The following is a 16,494-nucleotide window of genomic DNA, read 5'->3' on the forward strand; positions in this document are numbered from 1 at the left end:
CTCCCCTAAGCCCCTGATTATGCTCCTTTTATCTGCTCCAATATATACATAGGATACAGGTAGGGCTCTTTAGTGACCACAACTCTCTATATTTGTAGAGTGGAGCATTACAAGTATTTTAAGTATTTATACCTAACCCTAGAGTGCCTCTGCAGGAGGAAAACTTTAAAGTAGCTTAGCAACGAAACAAATCCATTTCCATATGTTCTAGAGAGAAGTAACCTTACAAGTGTTAGAACATGGGGAAACTACCGTGCAGCGGATTTATGTTCACATGATAGACTTTTCACCTGAGGGCACATAAGGCGTTCCATGTTATACATGTGTTAGACCAAGAGTATGTGCTTGTCATTTTTGTCAACCGCCACTAGTCCGCTTTCAGTTTTGATATTGGACCACTGACTTTATTTGGATATTTGGATCACTGACGTTACTTGGATATTATGTACTATTGCGGAGATATCAATCTATGGTATGACGAAGCTTAAAGGCAACTCTTAATGTCTGAATTTTTTTTTTTTTTATCCTATTTGTTTTATGTTTATAGCTTATTGTCATTCTTTATTATGTAACTAAAAGAGCAACCACTATTGATCAACTTTATATTTACCATTTCCCTTCAATCCGCTTGAAAAACGTGCCACAGAATTGCCACTGTGGATAACACCAACCTTACGCAGATAGTGTTTCATGTGACCAAAGCTCTGCAGTTAACTAGCAATTATATAAATTCCTATAACAAATGTATTTATCTCTAATCTCCCCAGGTTTAAACAGGATTAACTCAAAGGATAGATTATTCACTTTGAAAAGAAATTTACTGTGATGCAGAAAGGTCATTGCTACAAGATCTCAGATGGTAAATGAGGAGACACCTGGAACATGTTATGAAGAATAAATAATTGTAATGATATTTATAGCTAGTATTATTCCTGTCTACACAACCACTAGGCATTATCAGGAGGTTATAACATTGGTCGTAATGCTCAGTACACCAGGTTTATCAACTTGGAACATTTTCAAGAGCCAAGAACAAATGTCCTTGTGTTTGTTGTGAGATATTGCGCTAGATACAACTGTAATGTCACACCAATGCAGAATATAAATGACTTGAGTCAGAATATTCTCCCCTGCTATAGGCCGACAGGCAAAACCAGATCTGTTTATAGGTAGAAGAGCATTCTTTGTAATAGTGCCCTTCCATTTCCACATTGCAATACGTTGTCTACACCTTTCACATGCTCCAGTTATAACTCCTTACATGATTTAGTCACAATGAAGGTAACCTGTACGGCTATGTGTACACACTGTATTTGGGCCTTTTTTGATGTGCCACAGTCCAACTATAAGTCATTTATGTCTCAACAAACATCCAAATACTGGGAGATTGATTGTTTTTTTTTTATTGTTTTGGATTCCCTACTGAATTCCTTTTAAATTCAATTGTAAAGTGTCAGATTTTACATCCACAGTAATTATAGACATAAAATGAAGTGCAAGTTACTTCTTGTCAGCTATTTACCTGCCTAAAATACACATATTTTGAGGATGTAAACATCACAAAAAGTCTGCTTTGCAAATCATCTAATAGCCTTCTGTGTGTTATATGGACTCTATATGTGGTACTAATAGGCAGATTGTTTCTGCTGCATGTGTTTGGGGTTTGGTATAACCTTATTTACTAGCATTGCTCTGTAGTTTGTAGTGGACTTAGACCGTTTTCATATGAGCGTAGTTTAAATCTTTATTGTATCTGTGTTGTAATCTATAATACTGTGCTAATGTTAATCTATAGTCACAAATATAATGGTAGCCAATAAATAAAGTATATGACTCCTGCTATCAGGATGTGCTAAACGGCCACTCTGGGAATTCACTTTTCCAGCCCAATGACGGCACATTGGATTTGCCAGATCCCACAGTATCTGTTGTAAGGGGGGAACCCCACTGCTAACCCCTGCTAACCCCACTCCTACAATAATCCAAGAACCTATACAATACAAACTCAGAAGAATACAAACACAACATACTTTGGCGGAAAGTATTGCAGCGTAGGCTGCATTTTATTCGAGACATTAAAGTACAAACGGGGAGGCCCAACACAAATCACAACCCTTTATCCAGAAAACTTAGAAAGTCCATTCCTGAGGGTAGTATGCTAGACAGCCCCTCCCCCCTTGACAGCAGCGCTACCGCAAAGCAGAACTGTCCCTGCCAAGGGGCCTCTAATGCACCCGTAATAACCTTGGATGAAGGATCGCGATTTCCACGTCACATAATAGTAACATAGTTGATAAGATGGAAAATAGTCCATCAAGTTCAACCTACAGTATAATCCTACTGTGTTGATCCAGAGGAAAGCAAAAAACTTTCATGAGGCCGATGGCAATTTGCCCCTTTACAGGGAGAAAATTCCTTCTGGACAAAATGGCAATCAGAATAAAACCCTGGATCAACAATGACAATTGCAATTGCAATGAACCATACAACAAAACAGTAGGGTGGGTGGGTGGGATCTGAAAAATTTGTCCGGCTTTTGACAAGGTTACCTTCCCTTTTATACTTATGATCCCCACCCCCTCCTCTCCCTGACTCTCCCCCTCCCTCCACCAGGTATTTCCTCCGCATATTAATCCCCTTTAATAAAAACTCCCCACAACCATGTAGTGGTGGTCACAGTGACCCCGCCTTATGGTTCCTCGCTGGAGGTCATTGTCAGAGAAGATCATCCCTGCCAATACTGCAGTACCAGCTGGATGATCTTCATTTCTGAGGAATTGGGATGTGGGCGCAATCTGCAGCCGGGCAGTGCCTCTATTAGCCGGCGCGGGTCCCGTTGCCGCGCCGACTAATTAAGCACTTCAATGCAGCTGTCAAACCTGACAGCTGCATTGAAGTGCTTTATTACTCACATCCCTGGTGTCTAGTGGGACGGATCTCCCCCCCCCCCCCCCCCCCCCGCGGGCTTCTGCATTCGTCGCAATGACGCTGATCCCGGCTCGGCAATAGATTGCTGTGGCCTGCAGCAGGCCAAAGCAATCTATCACAGATCTGATCGATCTTTGCTGTGTATATACACAGCATTGATCTCTATGAGAGATCAGTGCTGTATATATACAAGTCCCCCAGGGGGACTTCTAGTTCATGTAAAAAAAAAAAAAGTAAAAAAGTGTTTTTATTAATAAAAAATCCCCTCCCCTAATAAAAGTCCAAATCACCCCCCTTTTCCCATTTTATAAATATAAATTAATAAATAAATATATTTGGTATCGCCGCGCACGTAATCGCCTGAACTATTAATTAATCACATTCCTGATCTTGCACGGTAAACGGCGTCAGCGGAAAAAATATCCCAAAATGCAAAATTGCGCATTTTTGGTCGCATCAAATCCAGAAAAAAATGTAATAAAAAGCGATCAAAAAGTCGTATATGCGCAATCAAGGTACCTATAGAAAGAACGCATCATGGCGCAAAAAATGACACCTCACACAGCCCCATAGACCAAAGGATAAAAGCGCTATAAGCCTGGGAATGGAGCGATTTTAAGGAACATATATTTGTTAACAATGGTTTGAATTTTTTAAAAGCCATCACATAAAATAAAAGTTATACATGTTACATATCGTAATCGTAACAACTTGAGGAACATGCATAACAAGTCAGTTTTACCATAGGGCAAACAGCGTAAATACAAAACTCCTCGAAATAAAAACGTTCTTTTTTTTTTTTTCAATTTGACAGCGCAAATGATTGTTTTCCGGTTTCGCAGCATATTTTATGAAAAAATAATGCCTGTCATTGCAAAGTACAATTGGTTTCGCAAAAAATAAGCGCTCATATAAGTCTCTAGGTGAAAAAATGCAAGCGCTATGGACTTTTAAACATAAAATGGAAAAAGCAAAAGAGCAAAAACGAAAATTGGCGTTGACCTTAAGGGGTTAAACAAGTGCCAATCTGCTAGATCTGAAACTCTGCCTTCTCTGCACTTACAGGCTACCAGCTGCTTAGCCAATCACAGGCCACGGCCTGTCTCAGCCTGTGATTGGCTAAGTGGCCTATCTCGGTCTGTGATTGGCCGAGTGGCTGGCAGCCTGTCAGTGCAGAGAAGGTAGACACCGGGGAACATGGTAAGGCCAGTTAATTATTACACGTATCATTATTACACATAAACCTTTGGGCGCACATCTCTAAGGTCTGGACCTAAAGAAATGATCAGCCGATGATCACTTTGTCGGCTGATTGTTCTCTAAGTGATAATCGCTCCGTGTAATAGGGCCTTAGTTATGTAGAATCTGTAAAAGATACTATATGTAGGACAGCCCCGTATCATGTGATGTACATTCAGTTGTAACTTCTTTCAGTTTCTAACTTGTGACATTCAGCAGATATGCGATGTGTGCAGATGTTCTCCCTGGCTTTGGAGTACAGTTTAATAGCTATAATTTTTCCAGACCTGAGGCAGCTCGGTGTGGTCCTGATGTAATGCAGGTAAGGGTAACATGGCAGAGCTGTCTTTCAGCAGTCAGGTTAAGTGGCAGGCTGTTTTCCTGCAGTAGTTGCATGTGATCTCATGCTTTGCTGTGTTCCCTGGGAATCAGGAGGGCAGGCTGGCTTACAACGAGCTGTTTGCCATTAATGTGCATAACATTTAACCATATTAACTTTTGCATAGACTGAAAATGAAATAAATATGCAGCGGTTAGTATAGCGTATGGATTATATAGGTCCAGCTTATTTATGAAGGCCAGCTATACAGTGACTGTTATTATTATGCTTCTAATGTAAATGTCACATACTACATGAGGTGCTTAGTGTAAATGGTTGTCTGTAGTCTACTAGCAGATTCACAGGGCAATGGACTCCAGATTACAGGAGTTGATGAGATGTGGAGCTAAAAATGCTTAGGACCAGTGTCAAATTCAGTTTCTAATGGTGTTTTTACACAGAGAGATTTATCTGACAGATATTTGAAGCCAAAACCAGGAGTGGATTGGAAAGAGGATCAATTCCAGTCTTTCCTTTATGAGCTGTTATCTGTTTATAGCCTGTTCCTGGCTTTGGCTTCAAAGATCTGTCAGATAAATCTCTCTCTGTGTAAAAGCACTATAACTTGTGACATTCAGCAGTGGGTGTGTAGTGTTTAATTAGCGCTATTTTACAGCAAATCAAGCAGTTTGCAGCAAAATAGCGCTAATTACATGCTATGTGTGAACATAGCCTAATGGGATTTCCATATTCGGTGGAGTTTCATTGTGTTAACGCAATTAAAGCGAATTTTTACCCACAATCTGCCCCCCCCCCCCCCAAACCACTTGTACCTTCGGTTAGCTGCTTTTAATCCAAGATCTGTCCTGGGGTCTGTTCGGCAGGTGATGCAGTTATTGTCCTAAAAAACAACTTTAAACTTGCAGACCTGAGCCAAACTGCCGTGGCCTAGAGTATCTGTGCCCTAACCTTGCACCACCCCTCTGTTCCTCCTCATCATTAGGAATGCCACTGGCAGGATTTTTCCTTTTCCTCTCCAGTGAACACCGCACAGGTGCCTTAACTATCCAGCCCATGTGCAGTATTCACACAGCTGATGAATAGGAGCATTCCTAATGATGAAGAGGGCGGGGAGGAGGAACAGAGAGGGTGTGCCAGCCTTATACATAGTCACTTTAGGCCATGCCAGTTTGCCACAGGGCTGCAAGTTTAAAAGTTGTTTTTTTAGCGCAATAACTGCATCACCTGCCGAACGGACCCCAGGACAGATATTACATTAAAAGCAGCTATCCGAAGGTACAAGCTGTTTGGGGGGGTCAGATTGTGGGTACAGAGTCACTTTAAGGACCGCTGGACAGCAATGAAATGATTAATAACGAAACCATCAATTACTACAATTAAATGATGCATTAACATTGCATTTTCATTACATTACTGCGTGTGTGACCATGTGACCTACCATTAAGCGTGTCTAATTTTCATTCCCTACTAATTCATGCAGGTGGCACACATGCCATATCCCTAATACATTTCAAAAGGTTGTGTATGATCAGCCTATAATACTAGCCATTCAGCAAGTGAATGGCTCCAAATCCATTTAAGATGATGTCTGCTGAAGCTTTGGAGCTCATTGGGGTACATATACTCAGGGTGCCTTTACACAGACATTTATCTGACAGATTTTTGAAGCCAAAGCCCGGAATGGATTTTAGAGAGGAGAAATCTCAGTCTTTTCTTTATGACCTTTTTCCTGTTTATAGTCTGTTCTTGGTTTTGGCTTCAAAAATTTGTCAGATAAATCTCTCTGTGTCAAGGCACCCGTAGGAGCGTAATGTGTGCGACTATTCTAATGTGGGTTGGTGTTTTTTTTTGTTTGTTTTTTTTTTTCCAATATATTGTGTGTGATTTATGGAAAAGTCGCACTGCCATAGTAAATGCTTCTATGTAAAAAGTTGCAAAAAAGTCACAAACAAATTCACCTGGTACTGACCAGACGTAAGCCTGCACCAGTTTTTGTGACTTTTTAAAAAGTTGCAAATGATAAATTGGGCGCAAATTCTGGATTTTGCTAATTTTTGGGTGAGTACTCAAAACAGGCAAAATAAAACTTAGCCCAAAAGCCCTTGATAAAATTCCCCCAATGTTTTGTCAGAACCTTGGTCCTCTTGAGCCAGGTCATCATAATATAGCTTCACATAAAAAGCATAACTGTCTGCTTGTATGGAGTATTTCCATACTGCATTTTTTCCTGTTTGTGGGGTATACATACCATTCTGTATACTTTTTTACTTGGAGGACAAAATTACACCTCTTTGGCCTCAATCAGGTGTTTGGGGTCTATCAATACATTTGGCTTATGCGATAGAAGATATACTTACATGTACACTAAACAGACACCACTAACATGGTGTATAAAGAGCCTAACCTCTACACTTTGATGCAGATTTTCATGTGCATTAGCTTTGTCATGTTTCTTAGGCTTTAAATAGAGATGCTGCCCAAGTTTCTTCCAGCGAGGCCAAAAACGTTTTTAGTGATTGAGTCAACTGGTCCAAGGCATCTCTCTGAGCAAAGAAGGGGGTAATACAGCCCGGGATGTTCATGCACCAATTCCTCAGCACTGTCATGAAACATTCATAGTGGTTTCTACTGTGATGTAGGACTGCATTGTGACAGACTGTAAGAAGTGTCTTCCCAATGAATTCAGCTGATGTTAGAGGGGCCTTCTGCACCCGAGAGCTGGCACAGTTGGGATGCTATCTGCAATTATTTTAGTCAGTTTATTATAAGGTGTGATGTCTCTTAAGATAAAATACATGATACTATTCTGGATTTGTTTTTTGTACTTTATTTAAAATGCACTAAAGTTAGATGATATGTAAAGAGCAAAGCTATAAAATAACCAGAAAACTCTGTAGTGCGGAAATACACATGAGTTGCTTTTTTAGTGCAACACTTGCCCAGTGGCTGCTCTTTATAGAAGTTAATGGGGAAAGAGATAGCGGGCAATGAACTACTATTTATATTTTACTATTATTTATATTACTTGCACGGCCATTTGAATCCATTGTTATTGGCAGCACCGTCTCTATTCAGACAAGTAGATGTGCAGCCAGTTATCAATAATTTTATATGGCTACACAAAAGATTCAATCAGCCGATGAATGAGCGTTTGCTAAATTTATCACAGTGGCCAGCTGAGAGATTGCCTGCTTAGCCAATCGGTGACTCAGGCAAGACAGCACCCCAGTCACTAACTACTCAGCTGGGCCGTGATGGTGCAACTGGAAGAGCCTAGTACATGACATATCCAGATTCCAGTTAAAAATTACATTCTGAGTCTGTCAGCGAGACACGGAGCAGCGCTGTGAAGGCCTGCTTGCCTGTTTTGATTTGCTGATATGTCCCTATAGCGCATGGGAAATATCAGCATGGGATGTTTCTTACCTTCATCCTTGGTGCCATTTTCATGGAGTTTGTAGTTTAAAGGGGTTATCCAGCGCTACAAAAACATGGCCCCTTTCTTCCAGAGACAGCACAACTCTTGTCTCCAGTTCAGGTGTAGTTTGCATTTAAGCTCTATTCACTAAGTTATAAAACCTGCACTTAAACTGGAGACACACTAATGGTCCTTTTACACGGAACGATTATCGTTCGAATTTGCACGATAACGATCGCATTTGAGCGATAATCGTTCTGTGTAAACACAGCGAACAATCAAGCGACAAGCGAGAAATTGTACATTTTGATCTTTCAACAAGTTCTCAAATCGTTGTTGGTCGTTCGCAAAAAATTCACAGATCGTTCCGTGTAAACAGTCTTTCAACGATGTAACCTATGTGTGAGATAGGCTTAAATGATCGCAAAACGATTTTTCCGTACGATATATTGTGCCGTCTAAATGCTGATCGTTATGAAAAACACATTGTTCATTCGGAATAGTTAATCATGCGATCGGGCGAATTATCGCTCTGTGTAAAAGTACCATAAGAGTGGTGCTGTCTCTGGAAGAAAGTAGACATGTTTTTGTAGCGCTGGATAACCCCTTTAGGGTGCCTTCACACATGACGGATCCGCAGCAGATTTCTCGCTGCGAATTTGCAGTGAGATATGCTGTGGTTCCCTGCCCTGTAAAGTCTATGGGCAGACATACTCGCAGTATGTCGGGAGACCGCTCCAACGCAGCACACTGATTGGCTGAGCGGGACATGCAGCCGGGAACCACCGAAGTAAGCTGGATCCAGGAGCAGGTAATGTATATACTCCGGCCAGCCGGGGGTTAACGGGGCGGTCTCCCGACATCACAGGAATCTGCTGGGAATCAGTCATGTGTAAAGGCACCCTTAATCCATGTTATCAGTGCACTAATAAGCCCTGGATGCCGAGGATGAAGGTAAGAAATGTACCTTCATCTTAAGCGCCCCATGCGTTATAGGGACATATCAGTAGGTAGGGACTGTAGGGTAAGGGCCTTTCTTGGCCTAGATTTGTCCCTTTTTCATGATTCCTATAAATATTTTATAGATAACTGCTTTTGTTTCAGATGAGAGCATAGGTAACATTGTGACATTGTGAAGTATTTTAGTTACCAGTAGCCACAGCTTTATGAGTTTCTATTTTGGAGCAATCATCTTATAAAGCGAGACAACCTACAAGTGGTAAAGCAGCAGTAGTGTAATCCCACATATCAATTATTAAGTCTATGCCATTGCTGACGGATGGCCTGTCTGGTATTAACCACGTGCATTAAACTCCTTTGTCAATTATTAGTTACAGCGGCCCATGTCCATTCATGCCATGCAAGCATTTTATGACTTTATGTGTTTAAAACATAGAATCTCTCTACAGTATCTGTGCATCTGATGTCAGAGTTCACCAGAGAGGACAGCTGTCTATTTTACCGAATATTTCCTTAGGGTAGAGGAATGGCTTTACTTGTGAGGTCGATAGTTAGTAAATGAAGGGCCCCTCTAGGGAGGTTTCTGACGGCCATTGGTAAGAGGCTTTTTAACAAAGTTGTAAGGAAATTGTCTTAAAAACACTGCTTGAGGCTCAGCAACATTTAGCAGATGCGTATCTGTCACCGGTGCTGAGGTATGACGCCCGGGGAGGCTTCAGCCTTCTTTACAACTATCTATTGTGGACAGAAAGGAAGGTGCTGTACCTTGTCAGACTGTCACGCCAGCCCAGCTGAAAAACATACTAGCTTTGCGTGTAATTTGAAGAAAGGTATTGTATCCTCACTGCTTGGCTTCTACTGAAAGGCAGAGTTTGGTGCTCTCTTTGTACTTTTCAGACCAACTTGCAGAGAAATAGGTCACTTTGTAGAGGAGACCATATAGGAAGTCTGTCTGGATCAACATGACATTAAGCCTCATCTCCTTGCTGTGTAAGGACATCTCTGAACTATGGCTGCTTCTCAAGAGAAGGACAGGTGTGTTGTTTTTTCCTATTTTTGTTAACTCTTTCAGGTTGACCTGTTGTTTCTGTGTATTCTGCATCAGTCTTAGCTCAGTTAAGCTGGCGATACATGAATTGACCAAAATGAATGCTACAAATTGATCTGATGATGTAAACTTGACTTAAAGGGTTTTCCACTAACAGATTAGCTGTTACTGTCACCACTTGCAGGATACATTTTTTTTTTTATATGGGTAAGATATTTTTATAATGTAACAATTTCAGTTCGTCCATCTTTATACTTCTGGGCTGTGTCTAGAAAATGTGGGCGGGCTGTACATTTACCTTGATGTGCCGATACTCTCCCACAACTTCTCTGCACATTTACAGAAGGGATACTATACAGGGACAGCGCATGTGTGACCAACAAATGCCGCGGGTGGATGTGACCACCATGAGTGCATTTTCTTAGTAGCCCCCCTGTCCATGGCGACATGGGGCCTGCTAAGCTGGAAACATTTGGACAATGCAGTTTCAACAATAAGTGAATGAAACGCTTGGACAATGCATTTTCAATACCAATTAAATGATGTCCTATTTTAGCATGATCTGATTTAGTGAAATGTATGTTATTGGAAAATACTCTTTACCTTTTAGTCCATTACCACCTTTCCCCCTATCAAACATCAGATATTGGTTAACTATGAGATAGGGGTGATGCATTGTGAGATTGAAAACTCTTCTTTGTGGACATTCAGGTATACAATAATTTCCATCTTAGTTTCAATGATCCTGATGAAAGATGGCTCTGTGTGTGGGTAGATTTAGGCCTGGGCTAGCGTTTTGTGGCACTATTTGCTCAGTTTTAACTATTGAGCTACAGCTACAGTTGTATGCAATCCTGTGGGCTCCAAGTACTGCGTCCCAGTGTTGCACTAACCTTAGAGGTTACCATTTTGTGCTCATGTTGATGTCATCTGTATGCTATCTTTATCCTGGGTTTGCACAAATATTGATCCTGCTCTTCCACACACAGAGTACTTTCTCTAGTTAGTTGGTGCTACCCCATAGTGTTTGTCAGATCTCTGCAGAGGTGTGTGTATTACAGCCTGAAGTGCTGGTATTTTAACACCTGAGCTGCTTTTGTGAAGCGGATTAATAGATGAAAGTTGATATGTTTGCCACAGCTGAGTGTGCACAAAGGTAGTTTCTTGGACACTCCTACTCCTGCAAATGGTGTATCTTCAGCCAGTATTACTACTTATTGTATTATAACTTAAAGGTGTACTCTGGCAAAAATAAATTCTTTCAAATCAAAATCAAATCAAATCAATTGGTAATTTTCTTGTATTATAAAATAAAATATCCAGCCTTGCATTACTCATTAGCTGCTGTATGCTTTGCAGGAAATGCTGTCTTCTTTTCAGCCTGACACCCTGCTCTCCGCTGCTACCTCAGTCTGTGACAGGGAGCACAGTGTCAGACTGAGAAGAAGACACCACTTCCTGCAGGACATACAGCAGCAGATAAGGACTGGAAGGGTGGAGATTTATAAAAAGAAGTGAATTTCAAAAGTATAAAAATCTCTGGAGTTCTCCTTTAATGGATTATTTCCAACATCCCTTCATTCATTAGGGGGATATTTTACCTACTTTCTCAAAATTGGTGGTGGTTCCAGCAATCAAATCCTCACCGATCAGCTTGTTATATATACCCTATACTATATAACTATGGGTTCCTTACCATTTTAAAACTACTGTATGTACTGAATTACTAGTACTAGGATTTTTAGTGCCTGTGGCAGGTAATATTCTAAGCCCTGATATAAGACCCCCACCATCACTATTGTCTTTAAACAGAATCTGTCCGGTCCGTAACAGGTACAGAGCTGCAGACACAGGCCGATAGGTGTAGGTGGTAAGGAGATAAAACAAGTGATGCTTTTGTCTTTGCTGATGGCCATTTGCAAAGTTATAAAACTGTGTTTTTCCTCAAAAGTTCCTCTATCTGCTATCTGCTTGTAGCATTTACCTTGGAATCTGAAGTGCCACACCTGTCTGCAGCTCTGTACCTGGTAGAAACCTGACAGATTCCCTTTAAGGGTACAAACATACTGGGTGGATCTGCAGCAGATTTCTCTCTGCGGATCCCTGCCCCGTACACTCTGGGCACACAAACTCGCAGCAGGATGGACATGTGGAGTTTGTCAGCAGCCCGAGTATACTTCACCTGCTTCCCACTCCGGCTTGCTTTGGGGGTTCCCGGCAGGCCCGCTCGGCCAATCAGTGTGCTGCCCTGCCACAGCGTACTGATTGGCTGAACGGGACGTGAAGACGCCGGGAGCCCCGAAGAAAGCCGGAGCGGGGAGCAGATGAAGTATACGCTCCGGTGGCGGGGGGTTAAAGAGGATGTACCACCAAACAGCTTATATTGAAATATACATACCACCGTGTATGCGCTGTAATGTATAACCCAGTGATGCGGAGCTTTTTTCAATCCATTGTCCGGTTGCTGTTAAAACCGTCGATAAAGTAATATGCTAATGACCTGTGCTCAAGCACAGGAGGCTGAGTCTGCTCCAGTTATTCACATCCCTCTCCTCCCCCCTCCGTGACGTGCCAGCTTCTCCTCATGCTGATACGCCTCCTATGCTATTTCCCGACCTCCTACTGACGGCACTGGTGATCCCGGCGCTGATCACGTGATGACGCTGCGGACGAGCAGAAGAGATGCCGCGGCTGGGCAGAAGAGATTAGGAGGTGGGGCTGTGCAGCAGGAGTTTATTATCGCTACACACTTACATGTTGATTTCATGCTGGCTTTAAAGGGGTTATCCAGCGCTACAAAAACATGGCCACTTTTGCCCCACTCTTGTCTCTAGTTCAGGTGTGGTTTGCAATTAAGCTCCATTTACTTCAATGGAACTAAGTTTCAAACCCCACCCAATCTGGAGACAAGAGCGGGGGAAAAGTGGCCATGTTTTTTTAGAGCTGGATAACCCCTTTAATGCTGAATGCATGGGGTTTATGGGATGTGCAGCCGTTCCATTCTCTCCAGTTCGTGTTTCACAGTTCTCCCTCTCTGAACAGCTAGCACTCCTTTATAAGACCCACATGACCAAAATTAGCAGGATATGTCTGTGCTCACATGTCTGGACCTTTTGTCTTCCCCATTCTGTGAGAGCAGCAATGGTAAGTGTAATACCATATCCATACTTGTGTCTTTGGGGGCAGCCTTCCCCGCCGGTGGTGCTGGCTGGGTTTTGGTGGGGCTTTTTGGGTCTGGTCCTGTGACATTGGGGTTGCAGGGCCGTTCCATGGCCTCCCTTCCCTGCATGTGCACGCTTTGCGGGGTTGGCGGTCGCTGACCGACACGGTGTGGAGTTAGTGTAGGGACCCGTGTGGACCAGAGGACCTGCGCGGTGGTACACGGGGCAATATGGCTTGATCAATTCATATACAGACACTCTGGTGTTAATTTTTAATATAGGCCTAGCGGCATTAGTATCAGCCATAGATGGGATGTGCAGCCGTTCCACTCTCTCCAGTTTGTGTGTTATAATGCCTTTTATGACATGCTCCTCATGTCTGTCCTCAGGGTGGGATATAACCTACCAAGATTTTAGGAATCTTCACTAAATGAGGAAAATCTTAGGTTACCTGTGAACTGTATTATTTTACCTTTCACACTGCATATAGTATCCCAGGATGAGCTTAATAACAGCGGCCTCCAGCCTTCTCTATCTCATGTGTCATATCCAAATATTAACTGGTGTTGGATCATATTAACTATTAGACAAACTGTGTTGAATAAATTGGTGAGAACTTTAGCTTCCATTGCATTGTGTAATTCCAATATCTGTTACTTTTTTTTGCATTTGTCAACTAACTAGAAGCCTATTTTGTACGGATAGGGAATGACAACTCCAAAACAATGCTGTCTACTTATGGGTGTCCCTGGTTCAGGCTCTTCTCTAGTCCTGTCTCAGGACTCTGTTATGGCTTGGACATTGGCTTATTGTGTAACTACTAGAGATGAGCGAACTTACAGTTTGGGTTCACGCAATAGACTGTATCCATGTTTTCCAGGCAGTCCTAGGGCTGCATCCATCTTCTCCAGGGAGCGGGATTTAAGTGCCGAGCAATCAGGTTTGTGCAAATCCAAACTTACTGTTAGCTTGCTCATCTCCAGTAAAGAGGGAATTTTCTTTCTTCTACAGGAGAGCTATTTTCCACATTTTTGCCAAGGCACATTGCATACAAATATCCCTGTACCAACTAGGTCTTCACAAGGAGAAAGATTTCTGAGATTTTTAGCAATTTACAGTCAAATACAGCCAAGTACAATATTTCAGAGGGACATATTCCATATGAAAGTGCTGCTAATGAAGATAGTACCTGGTATATGACCATAACCCAAATGACAACTGCTAGTGACACTATTATCACAGTGGAGTCAAAAGACAGTGATATGGTACTGGTCATGGTGCTAAGTGTTATTGACCCCATGCCATTGATGATTATCATTGCTACATTCCGAGTTTGCTGGGAAGTTTCTGAAATTAAACAAAATGGCTTTAGGTGCCAACCAAACCTTTAATGCCAATGCCAATAAGCAATGCCTGAAGACAACAATAATATTGTGATAGCCAAAGACATTAATAGTGATTTTGCTTTGTTTTTGGTATTAGTATTTCCCTATGTAGGCCATGAATTATACATTGTATATGTAAATATGATATACATTAATGTTGTTCTGTATCTCCTGTGTCTATAAAGTTAAACTGAGTCTGTCAGCTGCAAACATTTCAAACTGCTGACACTGTTCGATAGCTGTTAGATCAAGGAGGCACATATTGTAGTACCTTTTTATTTATCCGCCTGTGATTTCATAGCATAGGAAATGTATCTATTCTCCTGTGCAATGAGGCTTTCCCAAGCTCCTAAAATGCTGAGGCCTCTAACATCTCCTCATCCCCCTTCTCATACCTGACCCTGCTTGAATGAAAGTCAGCTGGAAGAATCAAAGGCTACATTGCACCCTGATGCCTTTAGTTTCATAAAAAGACATAGGAAGTCCTATCAGATTACATATGGCAGACTGATTCTAGGGACAAATAATATGGTGGTAATATGGCGCTGGATGGAGCTCATATGACAGCACAAGGAGTGTCTACAACTTAAAGCATACCTGTAAGTTTAAAAAAAAACGACTTTTAACATGTCACAGAGATGTGTCAAAAGTTTTGAAAGGCGGGGGTCTGAGTGTTCAGACCGCAACCGATCAGTAGAATGAGCCAGAAAACGACCACACTGCTGTGTGTTTCTCTTCATGCTCTGTGTATGTGTGATGGCTGGATGGCTCTATAGACTTAGGGCCCTATTCCACCGGATGATTATCGTTGAGATTATAGTTAAATCGTTCGAATCTAAACGATAATCGTTCGATTGAAATGCAGTTAACGATTAACGACCGAACGAGAAATTGTTGATCGCTTTATAAGACCTGGACCTATTTTTATCGTTGCCCGTTTGCAAAACATTTGCAAATCATTTGCATTGAATAAGACATCGTTCGGTCGTTCGCAATAGATACGAATGCAATAGCAAATAAATAGCGAAGAAAAAAACGATCACAATTACGATCATAAGTAACGATTATCGTTCCATGGAAATGACTGAACGTTTTCAGGTCTTTCGCAATAGCGTTCGTTTGAGATCGTTAACGATTATGCAAACTATAATCATCCGGTGGAATAGGGCCCTTAGGGTACTATTACACGGAACGATAATCGGCCGAATCGGTCCATATCATAAATACAACGATCAGCCAATTACAACAATATTCGGCTGATCGTTGATATTGGTTCTGACCTATTTTCGTCGGGCGCCGACCGCGCACCGCTACGTGTAATAGCGGTGTGCGGCCGGCAACTGACGATATACATTACCTATCCATGTTCCAGGGCTGCTGCTGCGGTCTTCTCCCCGGGTCCTGCACGCTCTAACTTCAGAGTGGCCTGTCAGCTGACAGGCCGCCCTGCCAATCACAGGCTGCTGCTGTCACGGCCTGTGATTGGCTGAGCGGCCTGTCAGCTGACAGGCCACTCTGAAGTTAGAGCGCGCGGGACCCGTGGAGAAGCAGACCGCAGCAGCAGCCCTGGAACGTGGATAGGTAATGTTTATAGTTAAGCAAGGGCATCGGTAACGATGTCGGGCCATGTAATAGGTCCAGTAAACGAGCGACGATCTAGCAGTTCCCACAGCACCAGGGAACTTGGTCCAATATGGTCATTCTAGTGGGTGGATGCACGCTGGAAAACCCACAATTCCAGATGTGGGTACTTGACATAGAAGGTATAAGAGTTGTGTAGCATTGGTATTATAATCAATGAAGGTTTATTCCCCTGTTCTGGTACAGAGATTAAAGTGGTTATCCAGCGCTACAAAAACATGGCCACTTTCCCCCTACTGGAGACAACAGTACAGGGAAAAGTGGCCATGTTTGTGTAGAGCTGGATAACCCTTTTAATTCATTGATAACACGATGCTATAGGACTCTTCTACTCTTTCTATCTCTGCGACATGTCAAAAGTTTTTAAAACATTT

At 42.1% G+C, this 16,494-nt stretch overlaps 1 protein-coding gene across 11 annotated transcripts in view; it reads left to right on the plus strand.

Moving 5' to 3' along the window:
• Nucleotides 1-16,494, plus strand: part of MCF2L (MCF.2 cell line derived transforming sequence like) — a 176,850-nt gene that overhangs the window by 68,604 nt on the left and 91,752 nt on the right. The window contains exon 1 of one of the 11 annotated variants that reach the window (XM_069970793.1): nucleotides 9,863-9,920. The exons of the other annotated variants lie outside the window; for them this stretch is intronic. The gene's annotated coding sequence lies outside the window, so the exon portion shown is untranslated. Of the gene's footprint in view, nucleotides 1-9,862; nucleotides 9,921-16,494 lie in introns of those variants that run through there. 11 annotated transcript variants of the gene reach the window in all.

Source organism: Dendropsophus ebraccatus, chromosome 5 (genome assembly GCF_027789765.1).
Source record: "Dendropsophus ebraccatus isolate aDenEbr1 chromosome 5, aDenEbr1.pat, whole genome shotgun sequence".
Taxonomy (NCBI): domain Eukaryota; kingdom Metazoa; phylum Chordata; class Amphibia; order Anura; family Hylidae; genus Dendropsophus; species Dendropsophus ebraccatus.